General features: G+C 31.6%; 2 long non-coding RNA genes across 2 annotated transcripts; both read left to right on the plus strand.

Annotated features, from left to right (window-relative positions):
• The first annotated feature begins 1,152 nt into the window (after window positions 1-1,152).
• LOC130448785 (uncharacterized) lies at window positions 1,153-4,840 on the plus strand. The gene is made up of 2 exons (XR_008910379.1): window positions 1,153-1,248; window positions 2,541-4,840. It is a non-coding gene; the product is annotated as an uncharacterized LOC130448785 (long non-coding RNA).
• A 3,375-nt stretch (window positions 4,841-8,215) lies between these two features.
• Window positions 8,216-9,327, plus strand: LOC130448784 (uncharacterized). Its single transcript, XR_008910378.1, has 2 exons — window positions 8,216-8,318; window positions 9,043-9,327. It is a non-coding gene; the product is annotated as an uncharacterized LOC130448784 (long non-coding RNA).
• The last annotated feature ends 7,111 nt before the right edge of the window (window positions 9,328-16,438 follow it).

A 16,438-nucleotide genomic window follows, 5' to 3' on the forward strand; every position in this document is an offset into this window, starting at 1 on the left:
TCGCTTATTTTCCTAAACTATTACAAAGGATATTCAATAAGGAGCCTATTAACACAAAATTGTGGTATAAGTATTCTTATAACGCCAAGAAAAGTTCATAGAGGTTACATTTTGAGCACTGACGCGCATCGTTTGTTTTGAAATCGCACCCGTGTTTTTCAAGTTTCTTTAACTATCGCAAACGATACTTGAATGTCGAATGAAACTTATATTATCTGTTACAAAATTTTTCAAATACGTGAGATTTATTAAAAATGAGAAAATGTGTAAAGAACTATTGTTTGCAAGATATTCAGAGACCATCTTTTCCATATATTGGATGCGTTAATCACTGATAACATTTGGTTGCAAAGAATTTAGATGAACGGCTACTTCAATCGTTTGTTTGTTATCAAGAGATAATATTACTTCAGTTACTAAAAGATCTTATAGAATTGACAACGAACGAGAAAATCGTTCATCGATTCTTTATAGCATTCCCATAGTCATATTTGTGTGAACGTGAATTTAGTGTTGTGGCAACACTGTTTACTAAAAAGAGAAATCGTTTGCATGTTACCGAACGTGACGATTTGCGGCTGTTTTGACTGATATTAAAAGGCTTATTAAACATCAAAACTAATTATTGGTGTTATTTTGAATGAATGATAATCTGTGTGAATACTATGAAGTTGCATTTTAATAATTATTCTCATTGGAAGGTATAACCAGTTATAGTTAACTTGAGACCTGAGTGCTCTTGTGTCTATCTATAATAAATGTATCGTTTCAAAATTAATGTTTAATCTCCGCTAATATAGCTGACAATGATTTATTTCATTTGAAGTTATAGTATAGGTAGGTGGTAAAAGGAGGGCGTTAAAAAATAATTTGTGTCCAAAGTGGGCAGCAGAAAAATATGTTTGGGAACTTCTGCTCTACATGATGTAGTGATAGTATCAATTGCAGTAGATGTTATCGGACAATTATAATTTGAATCACAGAAATATTGGAGCTTGACATTTTGTTTATAAGTTTTATTTTATCATATCAATTCAAATAATTATGAATTGGGACCAAATAATTACATATTCAAATTGTTATCAATAAATTAATTGTTACTCACGTGACCTAATGAGAATTTAATATAATCCAATGCTCGTCTGTCGGGCAACAGTCTTTAGTAAACATATACACATTCAAAATTCAGTGACATTATAAAGTTTGTATTTATATTTGTCTTCATCTTCATTATAGGAACGATTAGTGGTAAGTAAAATTTGATTGATTAGAGTATTTTGAAACTAACTCTTGTTTAAAATGTATTATTTTTATAAGAAATTCATAAGAACATGAACTAATAATATGAAATCAATCCATTTTATAATTAAATGGAAATGCCATGTGATAATAATAAATATGCATCAATATAATATGTATACATCGCTGATTGCTCATTCTACTAAAGTCAAAGTTCAGAAACAAATTGTGGAAACCATATTTTTGGGGATATTTATTTTTCATTGGTTTTGTTAATTTGTTCCTGTAGGAAATAAGATATTGCATTGTTCTTCACAAATTTCTACCATTGTCTCTGTCTCTGCTCATTCATTCATATATATTAGCACAAATTTTCTGTTATAAATATATCTATCACTCCATCATAATATGAGCTGGTCAAAAACTTTGCCGTGAATCCTAAGCATATTGAGTGTAAAAAAATTATATAGACAGAATTCTTTGGGTTGAATTTAATGTCTAAAAGTATCTATAAATATTAGCTCTTTAATATACTTATTTAAAGTTCCTTTGACCGATTATGGTACTTCAGTCCATCACTCAACCCAATACTAGAGCTTATTAAAAAAGAAGTAATGTAATGGAACTGTGATGTAATTACATTATATATCATATTTATACCACATATGGTATTGTTGATGTACTTTCTTAAATTAATTGAAACACAAGGACCATTCTATATTTTTTAGATGCTACGTAACAAGGGAAATTGTACCAAGCAGCACTGCGTTTTTAAATACCACCATCATTGAGTAGTAAATTCTGACTACAGTTGAATCAAGGTTTAGTTTGAGTTAACAACAAAATCTTGAACGGTTACAGGGTGCATTTAATTACTATTGAGAGCTTTGAGAAAATGATGCTTATGGTCGAAGAACATTAAAAATGCATCTACCAAGAAATCGAGAAGAATTTTTGTGCTGGATCCGCGGATCCGCAGAATTGGAAATCAATTTTACTTGATCGTCTTTATGTAAAAAAAATCTTACTCGTTGTAAACTACCTACAAGTTTCTGATATTCCTTTCCGTTAGGAGAGACATGTATGGATTCACTGGGATTCAACGACAACAATGAAGATAGAGCTAACCTTTGTCAAGAAAATTATGAACTCCATATATCAACATTTTCTCAAAAAATCTTGTTTTTTTTTCGTATCGTTGTACATTGTGAGAAATTTACACTTACCTTTGTATATTATTAGTTTAACAGATCTCCATATATTTATTGAAAGTTATCCTGATTTAATTTCTCTATTCACAGCTGGACCAACCACTTGTCCACCTAATTCGAAATTGAAGGAGTTGGGAGGGTCTACCTGCTATTATCCTGTGCCTACTTGTCAAAATCCAAATCCAAAATTCATAAATGATCCGCAAGGATGTACAATGGATTTGATAAGGGACTGTTGGTGTAATGAAGGATACTTGATGAATAATGATAAATGTGTACTCAAAGAAAACTGTTCTTAAAAATGAAGCTTGTTCAATTTTTCATTTTTGTATAAATATATTTGTTTATTTAAATAAATAATACTTCTGTCAGTAACTTTTCGAATTTGTTTATTAACATAATATTAATTGACTATATTATATGGACAAAGAATTGTAATCTTAAGTTTGTAATGCAAAGACAGATCTATTAGTCTAAGAGACCAGTGACCTGTAACTTGTAGATATATTTAGAAGTATAGATGTTTAGACACTGAATCTCTCAGACCTGCCACTAATAAGTGTGGTCCTGCTAAGCCTACCAAATTAGACTTTTGAATTACTCATGATGCATCAGGTATGGAAAATAATCTAACTTTTATGAAAAGTATTTCATAAAGTTTTACTGTTCAAAAGCTTGAAAATTTATGATTTCGGTGCTTATAATGTTACAGTAAACAATTGCTCATTAGCACAATCATAGAAATAAATAGATTTCATTAACCTTGATTCTACATGAAATAAGGCCGGTTCGACAGAAAAATGACTTTTGAGAGTTTATTTTGTCCTTATTACTTCGTACGGATTGCATCAGTACTTATAACGGAATATATTTAGTACTATAAGCAAGTTGGTTATTTCTTATGTAGTGTGAGACATTATTCCTCACTGTTTTCATTGATAATCATTTTGTATGTGTTTTTAGGAACTAATATAACTGTTTGTTTAAGTAGCGTTCACCGTAATCACTTATTTCTACTTTGACATAATTTACTTGAAGATATTTCTTGATTTTATTGTTCGGTATAAACCACGGTACGTGCGCGCTTGTGCGTAAAATTTTAGACTGAAGCCTCTGCATAAGCTTGAACTGAGATTTGGTTGCTGTCCACCACAACTTGATCCCATTGGTTCATATTGGCGTGAAGACGACTTTGAAAGGAAAATTTGGATTTACGTCCTAGTAACCAATAGTGTTTGTAATTCATTTCTTAACTGTTTCTTATGAGTAAGGAGATGTGTTTTCAGGGTAGCCCTTCGTCTAAATTGATACCCAGGTACTTTACGCTGTCTGTTTGTGGTAGGGTTTGTCCGTTTATCGTTACTGTAGGTGTAACTCCTCTACATTTTGTTAAAATAGTTTGGAGTTATTTTGCTTCATTAATTTTGACTCCACAGATTCTTGTCCAGTCGTTTATTTTGATAAGATATTATTGTAGATAAGCTGCTGCTACGGTAGGGTATGTACGGTTTGCCAATATTGCTTTGTCATCGACAAATGATGCGGTAGTTATATTTTCACTTGTCAGCAGATGAGCAGAAAAAAATAAGTATAGAATAGGTCCAAGCACGCTACGATGGATATCTCAAGAACCTAATACCTAGGGAATACCTAACTCATGTAGGAGCCCCCAGACTTGAACAACTGGGCTTAGCTTCGGCCAACTCTGGAAAACCCGGCTTTGGCAAACCAATAATGTCATAAACCTGGTTGAATTCTGGGTTGCTCGACCTCGGCCATCCTACAGTCAGCCAGGCTTGGCAGAATTCTGAGTAACCACCCTATAGTCACACAAACTGGGCTGAGCTCTGGGTAACCCGACCTTGGCTATCTTATAGTCAGCCAAGCTTGTTAGAACTCTCAATAACTATATAAAGTTTTGTTCTAATATCTTATCTATAATAGATATCTGAACATTAGAAGAAATAAATAATTTTATATGAATGAAATTCTTGTATGCATAAAAAACCCAAAAAATAGAATAATAAAAAATAGTATCATTTATTTATTTAAGTATTTAACTGGTATTTTTATGTACAAAAATTAGTGGAGCGCATTAATAGAAATTTCTGGTCCATGGTTGCAGACCAGTCTTGGGTTTATCTACGCAGGTAGGCCTGGTCTAGGCTTGCAAACGAAGCGAGGGACATTGTTATTGTCCCAGAGTTCCATCTAGTTTGAGTCAATAATGGCTTCCAAGCTAGTGCCAGGGGTATACATACTTGGCCCAAGTCTGGGCCCATCGTAAAATCCTATAAGGAAGTACATGAAATATATTTCAAAGTTGATATAATTGATTATCCATTTAGAACTCGAAAATAAAGGTCACTCATTTAATTTTAGTAAACAAATCTATATTATTTCATCATCAGTGCTATTGAAACTACCCTATTTTATGGCATTCCATTAAAAAATATTGGTTGAACTAATAACTTATTTTAACCCACGAACTACATTTTTTAACGACCGATTGTTCAATTGAATTAACGATTACTTTTTACTTTTTTCCATAAAAAACTAAACGATTACAATTCTTTTCATTACAAGTTTCTATATGGTGGTTATACAAGGTGGTCCAGTATTATATACAGTACATATATAGATTGTGAGACACAAAGATAACTAATTAATTTAACCAGTTACTATACTTCATATGATTGAATTGTGGTTTTGGAGGGTGTATGAATTTAGTTTCATTTTTCCTATTCCTATAGTTTGGAGTGATAAGGTTGAATTATGTTTTTCTAATCTTTTCTAGGCAAATAGAAAGCAGTTGTAATACACTCTAAACGGTGTAGATTTGCATAACAATGAGCATACAATAAAAACTAATTGATAATTGATAATAGTTTAAATACTATTATCCCCCCCTATACGGCGGGGGGCTCAAATATAAATCGGAATTTTGAGTATAGTGATAATGACTGCAATGGATGTTAGATTGGTCTATCACGAAGCGTAGAGAACTGCCGGGATCAAGCAACTCCGCTTTTTAGTGTACTCATAGCTATGATCGAGAAGGATGTGCGCAGTATCTGTTGCGCAACCCATCCTTATTCGTTTTTTTGGTCGAAGACAATTCATCGAAAATTTTGGAGATGAGTGCGTCTTCAAGACTCAAGTGTAGGAATTTTGTTCCGCTTTTAGGCAAATTTCTTACATGCGGAGCGCCCCAGAACGTTAACAGAAGTGTTACCGATGAGAACGGCAGCGCTGTAGAAAAAGTCATTTTGAAGACCGAACTAGTACTATACGTAATCTAAGAGCCAGCTTAAAGATGAAACACATATATTACGGTAACTGAAATTTCGTCCAGTGAAACTAATATACACACTTTCTCGGGTTAAGCCCACACCAGAAAAGATCTAAGAGTAGACACAGTATAGAATATCAATGATTTTAATGTTTCTCACAAAATTTTGGTAAAAATGAGAATGATGTAAATTTTGCCATGATTAGGAATTTATTCTAATATACTCGTCGTAGATTTGTTTCCAACTCATAATTATTTTGACCGAATATGGCACTAATTACAATCAAAGAGCTACAGAGCTTAGGTCAATTTTTACGCAAAAACAAATCTCATTTGGTGAATTATATTTTCAAGGAAAAATTGGATTAGCCATTCATACCTCCTTTCAGTCCACATTTTGGCGGCTCATGGGAAACAACATGCAAAATATATATTCAAAGAGTGAGCACTCCTTCCTTCAAAATAGAACAGTACTAAATTCCAGGCCACTTTTTCCTTTAAATAATCACCCATCAGACTTTAAAACTCTCACTCCGGCTCATTTCCTAATTAAAAGTCTAACGTTGTTACCAGAATTACATTTTGATAACAGACTCAAAAATAGACTTGATATTCATAAAAGAGTTTATAAATGAATTGCAGCAACGCAAAAGGTGGAAAACCCATGGAGGAAGGAGAATGGTGAAGGTTTATCAAGATTCCGATGGGATAGCTGTTATGTGTTGCCACCTTTAGAACCTACATTGGGGAGATTAGCCCTTTACATATTAACAAATATGAAAACAGCGTGCTTTCTGATAATCAGCCTTTCAGGTTCGGGAACATATTGAGGATACTCTCTTGTTACGAATCTGATTAGCCTGTGTGGCGGCGCTTTAATCAACTCATCAAATATATCAAAATAATCAACTCAAAACTATCAGGGAAATAATTATGCACTACCATGATGATTTTTTCTACTATCTGTTTATCTATTTATCTATTATTTATAGAACTTTCCAAAAATAAAGTAGATATACAATTAAATAATTAGATAAAAGAAGTATATAACAAAATTAATAATCATGTTTCAATGATTCTCATCACAAAGTAGTCATTTATTTTGAACGAACAACGCTTATATCTTAAATAACGAATATTATTTGAAATAAAGGAAACGAGGTTGTTCATAGTTGGTCAAGCAACTATGAATAACCCTAACTAACAAATAGTTATTGCGAACTACTTTTGTTAACAACTTTTCTACCCTGTAACAGTTATCTGCATTATTCTCTGTTGCTTTCCAATGTACTATTGATTCTGGTTTATAAACCGAATCAATTCATAGGCAGTCCTCATTCAGAGGTATAGCATATTATATCTTGATTCTGATCACAATTGAGAAATCTTAAAAAACATTGGAAAAATATCAAACTAACCAAAAGTTTCAAAATTTGGATTGAATTGCACAGTCTCTTATTGTGGTATGCTCCATTTGCTCCGGTAGCGTCGGTGAAGGAAATAAGTCATTTCAGAGGTCAGTATGGTGTTGACGAGTACGCTGAAACCTGTTGAACAGATTGGTAACCTGAGTATTTGCTGTTAGTGTTACTTACGAAGCTTTTCAGGTACGGTGTCTTCGGAGTCTGCATTCAAATATTAAGGCAGCTACCGGTATTTCCCTTCTACTAATCCGCTGGACCTGTGTGGATTCTGGTCAAGACTTAGCAAAATATTTTTACTTACAACGATATTTCCTGGTTGCCTTGTTACAATAAAAGCATTTTGCATCAAATTCAAATTCAAGAAAGAAACCAGCATGAGACAAGCAGTGAGAGATTTAGTGCCACTGTATTTTCAATAAAATTATTACGAAATGACATTTAATAATAAGTAAAAATGAAAATGTGTACACTTGCTAAATAAATAGAAAAAAAGGCAAAAAAACTATTGAGAAGTATATGAAAGTGGAAAATAGTAAGTTGTTCTATTAGAATTATCTGATAGAGTTGAGAATAGTTATGGTTGAGGATGTTTATTAAGCACAAATCAATAGAAGTCATTTCAAAGTTATAGAAACTTGTGATTGATGATAAATTATTATTAGTAGAATTTAACTTCAAACATTATAAGTATACCAGTAGATGAGGTCTAACCTAACCTAACCTAACCTAACCTAACCAAATGATAGATCTAAACAACAACAGTTTTAGAAAATATATGGCTCATTCAAAATTCGAGTAGAAATTATTGGAATATAAGAGCATGGAATTCTTTGAATTCATATACGAAAATTAACAACTTTATCAACCATATAACAGAAAAACTCTATTTGAAGAAGAATTGAAAATTATTAATATCATTATTTCGAGTAATCATTTTTTTTATTTAGAAGCAAATAATTACAATTTGATATTATTATCAATAAATGAATTCAATCTTAATTTGAAGCTCACGTGATATTACGAGAATTTAATATAAACCATCGCTTCGTGCAACAGTTTAGTATTTAATGTAACAGTGAGATTCTATATTGAATAATATCATGAAGCTGGTATTATTATTTGTCTTCATTTTATTTATAGAAATTATCAGTGGTAAGCTTTATTATTCATTGATAATGGTTTGTAATTATGTTAGTCTATTAAAATATTTGTTTGTGTGATTTTGTTCATAATTTTAACAAGCTTGAATTTTAATTTGACTATTTCTTATTACTATGAATACCATTAAAAGAATTCCAAACTTGCATTATCTTCGCAAATTATTCGTGATTGCTCCTGCATTGATTCATAAATTAGATATGTTTTTTTATAAATTCATTTTCAAACGGTTGGAGGCTAGATATACTGCTATAAGTAGTGTATTCTAACTCATTTCGAATATTTCAAAAACATGTGAAATTCTCAGAAGAAGTTCATGAAGTTGATTCTTCGTAGTTAAGGGCACAAGAAAATATCAATTAATTAAAACAAATATCAAATTAATAATGGAAAATAATAGTAGGAATCTGGATGTAGGATTTTAAATTATCAGTAAAAAAATTTCAAATTACTCTATTCACGTGTGAAATGCAGTTATTTGACCAAAACACCTTATTGGTCAGTTTGAAACTGGATTATGCTGTGAGAAAATAAGTTTATATGATAATTTTGCTTTCCATCGACTCATTCTGATCTTATGATTACCTCCAAAGCTGATTGGAACAGAACATAGTTACAAATGATAACAACATACTCAACATACTACTTACTATTGATCCTTATATGGATTGCTACAGATTGCTAGAAAATTATTTTGAATTCATATTTTTATTTACAGCTGGGACTATTGATTGCCCACCAAATTCAAATTGGAAGGATATAGGAGGATCCAACTGCTACTCTCCTGTCCCTACATGTCAAAATCCAAACCCAGAATATGTATATAATCCGAATGGATGTTTGGAGAATTTGATAAGAGCCTGTTGGTGTGATGAAGGATACTTAATGAATGATAACAAATGCGTACTCAAAGAAAACTGTCCTCAGAAATAAATTACGATGCTAATTCATTGTTTTTTGTATAAGTGTATTCATTGACTTCAATAAATAATATAGTTTCTAATACCTGTACCTATTTTGAAAATTTTTGAAATCACTTCAAGTGTTTCAATGTATGCACAAAAATGAGACAACTGATACATGAGTAGTTTGTTATCCTGAATAAGGCGTTCTTTTGAATTACACTGAAGGTATGAACCTGAAATACATGTCGATATTGTATCAACTTTTAGTGGACTCAAAATACTCATATATTTGCACATTTCAGGAGAAGGTATTGTAATGTTTTTTTTTTACTTATTTAAACTATTTTGATAATAGTATTTAAATGATAATAATTCACATTTTCGTTTCGTGACTTTACTTAAACCTTTATGTTAGGAAAGTAAGTTTTCACGTAATTCTAATAAAAAAGATTTGGCAATTGTTATTGTTACTTATATATATATATATATATATATATATATATATATATATATATACATATATATATATATATATTGGACCTATATTTAAACAAATATCGTCTCCGTGACGACATGTGTTTCAGCCAACTACGATAATCATTACGAAACCTGATTATATATTATAAATATAATATAGATGAATAATATTCTTTCACTATGTCAATAATATTTATTCTAGTCAAACTTCGATAATGCTGAATTGTCTCGATCATGATCAAATATATACAACCATTGCGATCAGTCTTGTAATAATTACCACATTTTAGTGGTATGGGAGACAAACAGCTAATACAATGTTAAATTCCTGTTTTAGAATTTTTATTGTGACTACTTTGGCCGTCTATAGAAGAGTACTGTTACTAACTCGTCCATGACGGGGACTGTGAAGTCGATCCTGTTTGGTTATGATGGAAGTAAAATTTTCTGAATTTGCGGGTTACTAAAATCTCAGCAAGCGTTTTATTATGTTTTTTCTACAAGTTTTTCTATATATCATATTATTTCGGAATCATTTGTTCGTTTGTTTACTATTTAGAGAATTATGCGAGAGCTTTTTTTGGGTATAAATATGTGCTTGTTAATTAGCGAAGAGTCAGTATTTAATCTAAATGAATTATATAAGTAGTGAACAGTTAATTATTATAAATAGAGGGTAACTATTGTGAATAGTAAGTTTGGTGTAAGTATGTAACCTCAGCGTTAGAAATAGTTTAAATCAGTTAAAAAACATTACAATACCTTCTCCTGAAATGTGCAAATATATGAGTATTTTGAGTCCACTAAAAGATGATACAATATCGACATGTATTTCAGGTTCTTATCTTCAGTGTAGTTCAAAAGAACGCCTTATTAAGGATAACAAACTACTCATGTATCAGTTATGTCTCATTTTTGTGCATAGATTGAAGTACTAGAAGTGATTTCAAAAATTTTCAAAATAGGGAGAGGTATTAGGAAGTATATTATTTATTGAATGAATACATTTATAGAACAAAAAAAATTAATTAGCATCGTAATTTATTTCTGAGGACAGTTTTCTTTGAGTACGCATTTGTTATCATCCATTAAGTATCCTTCATCACACCAACAGGCTCTTATCAAATTATCAAAACATCCATTCGGATTAAATACATACTCTGGGTTTGGATTTTGACATGTAGGGACAGGAGAGTAGCAGTTGGATCCTCCTATATCCTTCCAATTTGAATTTGGTGGGCAATCACTAGTCCCAGCTGTAAATGAAAATATGAATTCAAAATTATTTTCTAGCAATCTGTAGCAATCCAAAAAAGGATCAATAGTGAGTAGTATGTTGAGTATGTTGTTATCATTTGTACCTATGTTCTGTTCTAATCAACATTGGAGGTAATCATAATATCAGAATGAACCGATGGAAAGCAAAATTATCATATAAACTTATTTTCTCACAGCATAATCCAGTTTCAAACTGACCAATAAGGTGTTTTGGTCAAATAACTGCATTTCACACGTGAATAGAGTAATTTGAAATTTTTTTACTGATAATTTAAAATCCTACATCCAGATTCCTACTATTATTTTCCATTATTAATTTGATATTTGTTTTAATTAATTGATATTTTCTTGTGCCCTTAACTACGAAGAATCAACTTCATGAACTTCTTCTGAGAATTTCACATGTTCTCGAAATATTCGAAATGAGTTAGAATACACTACTTATAGCAGTATATCTAGCCTCCAACCGTTTGAAAATGAAGTTATAAAAAAACATATCTAATTTATGAATCAATGCAGGAGCAATCACGAATAATTTGCGAAGATAATGCAAGTTTGGAATTCTTTTAATGGTATTCATAGTAATCAGAAATAGTCAAATTAAAATTCAAGCTTGTTAAAATTATGAACAAAATCACACAAACAAATATTTTAATAGACTAACATAATTACAAACAATTATCAATGAATAATAAAGCTTACCACTGATAATTTCTATAAATAAAATGAAGACAAATAATAATACCAGCTTCATGATATTATTCAATATAGAATCTCACTGTCACATTAAATACTAAACTGTTGCCAAATACACGAAGCGATGGTTTATATTAAATTCTCGTGATATCACGTGAGCTTCAAATTAAGATTGAATTCATTTATTGATAATAATATCAAATTGTAATTATTTGCTTCTAAATAAAAAAAATGATTACTCGAAATAATGATATTAATAATTTTCAATTCTTCTTCAAATAGAGTTTTTCTGTTATATGGTTGATAAAGTTGTTAATTTTCGTATATGAATTCAAAGAATTCCATGCTCTTATATTCCAATAATTTCTACTCGCATTTTGAATCAGCCATATATTTTCTAAAACTGTTGTTGTTTAGATCTATCATTTGGCCGACCTCATCTACTGGTATACTTATAATGTTTGAAGTTAAATTCTACTAATAATAATTTATGATCAATCACAAGTTTCTGTAACTTTGGAATGACTTCTATTGATTTGTGCTTTATAAACTTCCTCAACCATAACTATTCTCACCTCTATCAGATAATTCTACTAGAACAACTTACTATTTTCCACTTTCATATACTTCTCAATAGTTTTTTTGTCTTTTTTCTATTTATTTAGCAAGTGTACACATTTTCATTTTTACTTGTTATTTAATGTCATTTCGTAATAATTTTATTGAAAATACAGTGGCACTAAATCTCTCACTGCTTGTCTCATGCTCGTTTCTTTCTTGAATTTGAATTTGATGCAAAATGTTTTTATTGTAACAAGTCAACCAGGAAATATCGTTGTAAGTAGAAATATTTAGCTAAGTCTTGACCGGAATCCACACAGGTCCAGCGGATTAGTAGAAGGGAAATACCGGTAGCTGCCTTAATATTTGAAAGAGTTAGCAGACTGCGAAGACACCGTACCTGAAAAGCTTCGTAAGTAACACTAACAGCAAATACTCAGATTATCAATCAGTTCAACTGGTTTCAGCGTACTCGTCAACACCATACTGACCTCTGAAATGACTTATTTCCTTCACTGACGCTGCCAGAGCAAATGGAGCATACCACAATAAGAAACTGTGCCCAAGGCAATTCAATCCAAATGACTTTTTCTACAGCGCTGCCGTTCTCATCGGTAACACTTCTGTTAACGTTCTGGGGCGCTCCGCATGTAAGAAATTTGCCCAAAAGCGGAACAAAATTCCTACACTTGAGTCTTGAAGACGCACTCATCTCCAAAATTTTCGATGAATTGTCTTCGACCAAAAAGACGAATAAGGATGGGTTGCGCAACAGAAACTGCGCACATCCTTCTCGATCATAGCTATGAGTACACTAAAAAGCGGAGTTGCTTGATCTCGGCAGTTCTCTACGCTTCGTGATAGACCAATCTAACATCCATTGCAGTCACTATCACTATACTCAAAATTCCTATTTATATTTGAGCCCCCCGCCGTATAGGGGGGGGGGATAATAGTATTTAAACTATTATCAATTATCAATTCGTTTTTATTGTATGCTCATTGTTATGCAAATCTACACCGTTTAGAGTGTATTACAATTGCTTTCTATTTGCCTAGAAAAGATTAGAAAAACATAATTCAACCTTATCACTCCAAACTATAGGAATGGGAAAAATGAGACTAAATTGATACACCCTCCAAAACCACAATTCAATCATATGAAGTATAGTAACTGGTTAAATTAATTAGTTATCTTTGTGTCTCACAATCTATATATGTACTGTATATAATACTGGACCACCTTGTATAACCACTATATAGAAACTTGTAATGAAAAAAAATTGTAATCGTTTAGTTTTTTATGGAAAAAAGTAAAAAGTAATCGTTAATTCAATTGAACAATCGGTCGTTAAAAAATGTAGTTCATGGGTTAAAATAAGTTATTAGTTCAACCAATATTTTTTAATGGAATGCCATAAAATAGGGTAGTTTCAATAGCACTGATGATGAAATATAGATTTGTTTACTAAAATTAAATGAGTGACCTTTATTTTCGAGTTCTACATGGATAATAAATCATATCAACTTTGAAATATATTTCATGTACTTCCTTATAGGATTTTACGATGGGCCCAGACTTGGGCCAAGTATGTATACCTCTGGCACTAGCTTGGAAGCCATTATTGACTCAAACTAGATGGAACTCTGGGACAATAACAATGTCCCTCGCTTCGTTTGCAAGCCTAGACCAGGCCTACCTGCGTAGATAAACCCAAGACTGGTCTGCAACCATGGACCAGAAATTTCTATTAATGCGCTCCACTAATTTTTGTTGGCTGATTATCAGAAGGCACGCTGTTTTCATATTTGTTAATAGGTAAAGGGCTAATCTCCCCAATGCAGGTTCTAAAGGTGGCAACACACAACAGCTTTCCCATCGGAATCTTGATAAACCTTCACCATTCTCCTTCCTTCATGGGTTTTCCACCTTTTGCGTTGCTGCAATTCATTTATAAACTCTTTGATGAATGTCAAGTCTATTTTTGAGTCTGTTATCAAAATGTGATTCTGGTAACAACGTTAAACTTTTTTTAATTAGGAAGTGAGCCGGAGTGAGAGTTTTAAAGTCTGATGGGTGATTATTTAAAGGAAAAAGTGGCATGGAATTTAGTACTGTTGTATTTTGAATGGAGTGCTCACTCTTTGAATATCTATTTTGCATGTTGTTTCCCATGAGCCGCCAAAATGTGGACTGAAAGGAGGTATGAATCGCTAATCCAATTTTTCCTTGGAAAAATAATTCACCAACTGAGATTTGTTTTTGCGTAAAAATTGACCTAAGCTCTGTTGCCCTTTGTTTAGAATTAGTGCCATATTCGGTCAAAATAATTATGAGTTGGAAACAAATGTACGAAGAGTATATTAGAATAAATTCCTAATCAAGGCAAAATTTACATCATTCTCATTTTTACCAAAATTTTGTGAGAAACATTAAAATGATTGATATTCTATACTGTGTCTACGCTTAGATCTTAATATGGGATGATATTCTTTGCAAACTGCGATGTTTCTCATTAACGAGCACTTGCTGGTACATTTTGCTGACGTCAACCGTAATTATATACTCGTATTTGAAACATTTCAACCTCAACATTATTGAAATCAAATCATCTCAGGGAGTGTTATTGACATTGATTGCATCTACGACAATGACCAAATTTGCAGCTTTCTATTGGATGAACTCCTCTTAGACAATTTTTACAAATCTCACTTCAAACCTTAAATTGTTATCTTTGATTGACACCTAATTAAGGACAGTTGTAAATGAGGTGATTTTTTTGGAGTAAGTACATTTGAAATTTTCGGAAGAGACTACCCTTAACTTTGTTGATGCCTTGATAGATTTTCATGAATTAAAAAAAAGAATGTTTCTCTTAACGTTTTGACTTTTTGCTTTTCATCAAACACTCGTCTCGAAGGATCATGTAAAATTCCTATTATATCTTTATTGTATTTTGAATTAATAGTCACCACTTAGAAAAACAGATTTTGATAATACTATAAGAGTATAATAACTTGAATATTGTTTTTGAAAACAATTACTGCCAGCTAAAAGTTTGTTTTTAACTTAGGCGATTGAAGCGCTACCGTACAGGCGAATCAGGGCTGTAAAAAGTATACAGTTGAAATCTAAGTAATGAGTGTTAGTGAGATTTGCTTCGGAAAAAAAATTTGCAGGAATATTTTTTCACATCCAACACATGCAGCTTCCTTTTACGTTGTGGCTGAATGTTAGATTCCATTACAGATCGATTGGTCGAAGAGGAGCAATAGAATGGGTTCTACAATGCCTCTAGTCTTCGTTCTTTGAGGGAATAGGACTCTGACGATGAGAAGAGGAAAATAACAGCAGCTTTTACCGAGCTTCAGAGAAAAGATGAAATATCGGAGAGATGTTAAAAAGTAGAATTTATCTCTGTATAGAAAATAGAGAACATTTGGAAAATTTTATGGAATTAGTTACTTCTTTGGTTTAGTTTCCAAACATTAGATACATAAAAAGTCGTCATAATTTTCATTAACTGAGAAAAAAGATCGATTATCCACTATTTTTGTGGAGATATAAAAAATTATGGATCATTTCATTTCAGTTTTCATGAATTTCAAACAACCAGTCTAAAAACTGTATCCCTTAAAAATAAGTATTTCGCACACGTAACTTTAGTATCGAAACTATATCAAATACCAATTGTAGGTATTACTAACAAATAGAATCTAACTTATTGTTGATTATTATTATCAATACCCTTATTGTAAATTATACATTATTCATTATTTTGATTACTAAAGTTCCTCGGAGGCTAAGATATACAGAATCTGACATCAAGCTAGTAATTCATTTGTCTGTATTCTCAAAGTTGATATATCTGGAGTTGTGGAACAATTATTCGAAAGTTGAGCAACTTCCTAAGCCGGCATAATTTCCAGTCCCGTTCATAGTAAATAGAGAAAATAGAAGCTCTCCACCACAGATATGTAGCAAACTGAAAATATTTTATTGTGTCACTGTAGATATGAATTAAAATTCATGAAATATTCATAATTTCGTGAAAGTTTATTCTTGCTGAAATGCTTGAATGTGAAACTTGGGATTACTTTCTCTATAAAGGTTTATTTATGAAAAGCTAAAGTAGCGAAATCAAAGCTCACCTCGGAGATCACTCAGAACTTGTTAATATCTGGAGTTTCAATAAA

The sequence above is a fragment of the Diorhabda sublineata genome, chromosome 9, assembly GCF_026230105.1.
Source record: "Diorhabda sublineata isolate icDioSubl1.1 chromosome 9, icDioSubl1.1, whole genome shotgun sequence".
NCBI classification, from domain to species: Eukaryota; Metazoa; Arthropoda; class Insecta; order Coleoptera; family Chrysomelidae; genus Diorhabda; species Diorhabda sublineata.